Below are 1,414 nucleotides of genomic sequence, written 5' to 3'. Positions count from 1 at the left end.
TTAATTAAAAAAAATTTTTTTTTGGTGGGGAGGTAATTAGGTTTACTTATTTATTTTTCAGAGGAGGCACTGGGGATTGAACCCAGGACCTCGTGCATGCTAAGCATGCGCTCTACCACTTGAGCTATACCCTCCCCTTCCTGTTCAATTTTAATGCCTTTTATGCTTTTTTTTTTTTTGCCTTAATGCACTAACTAGAACTTCCAGTGTTGAATATGTGGTGTGTTAGATGTCCTTGCCTTTTCCTGATCTTAGAAGAAAATATGCGTTCCTTTACCTTTAAGTATAATACTACCCATGGGTTTTTCACAAATGCCCTTTATCAAGTTGAGAAAGCTTTTTCTATTTCTGGGTAGTCCAAAGTTTGTATCATAAATGGGTGTTGCATGTGCTCGCTTCGGCAGCACATATACTAAAATTGGAACGATACAGAGAAGATTAGCATGGCCCCTGCTCAAGGATGACACGCAAATTCGTGAAGCGTTCCATATTTAAAAAATAAATAAATAAATAAATATATAAATAAATAAATAAATGAAATGGGTGTTGCATTTTGTCAAAATGGTTTTTCTGTCTATATCATGGTTTCAGTCCTATTTTTTCTATTAGTATTCGGTATTAATTGATTTTCAGCTGTTAAATCAACCTTGAATTCCTGGAATGAATTCCACTTGATCATGTATATCATCCGTTTTACACATTTCTGGATTTGGTTTACTAATTTTTTTGAGGATTTTTTATATGTATATTCATAAGAGATGTTGGTCTGAACTTTCTTTTCTTGTGATGTCTCTGTCTGGCTTTGGTATCAGAGTGGCCTCACAGAATGAGTTGGCCTCCTCTTCTATTTCCTGGAAGAGTTTGTAAAGAACTGATACTATTTATAGTCTAAATGTTTGGTTGCATTCAACAATGAAGCCATCTGGGTCTACGCTTTTCTTTGTGGGAAGATTTTTCATTATTAACCGAATGTCTTTACTTTCTATACTACATTCTCCAGAATGCCCTTTCCAGTACCTTTCTGGCTAGGTTGGACTGCAAGGGACAGTCCCTTGTGAGAATTAGGGGACATAGGGAGGAACCAGCCATTCTGTAGCATACCCACACCTTCTCTCAGCCATTCAATCAAACCTATTCTAACTGCTACTGTGATGGGATTTTGCAAATGTAATTAGAGTCTCTAGTCAATTGACATTCAGTTAATCAAAAGGTAGATTATTATGGGCAGATCTGATTTAAGTAATTGGAAGCCCTCTAAAAGAAGCTCTAGGTCTTCCCTGAGCTCAGAAACTCCAAGCAGTTGTGTAGAAGGAAAATTACAGTATTTTTCTACGTTTTGGGACCTCCACATTCACTTTGTTTTTGCCTGCTGATTCACCCCGCTGGTGTGAAACAGCAGCTGGCCCTGCAACTG

General features: G+C 37.3%; 1 non-coding gene across 1 annotated transcript; it reads left to right on the top strand.

The window, feature by feature from the left end:
* Nucleotides 1–388: 388 nt before the first annotated feature.
* On the top strand, nt 389–495 carry LOC116281364 (U6 spliceosomal RNA). Its single transcript, XR_004190812.1, has one exon. It is a non-coding gene; the product is annotated as a U6 spliceosomal RNA (small nuclear RNA).
* The last annotated feature ends 919 nt before the right edge of the window (nt 496–1,414 follow it).

This window comes from Vicugna pacos, chromosome 7 (assembly GCF_048564905.1).
Source record: "Vicugna pacos chromosome 7, VicPac4, whole genome shotgun sequence".
NCBI classification, from domain to species: Eukaryota; Metazoa; Chordata; class Mammalia; order Artiodactyla; family Camelidae; genus Vicugna; species Vicugna pacos.
Note: the sequence above shows the minus strand (reverse complement) of the source record. Positions and strands in the feature narration are given on the sequence as shown.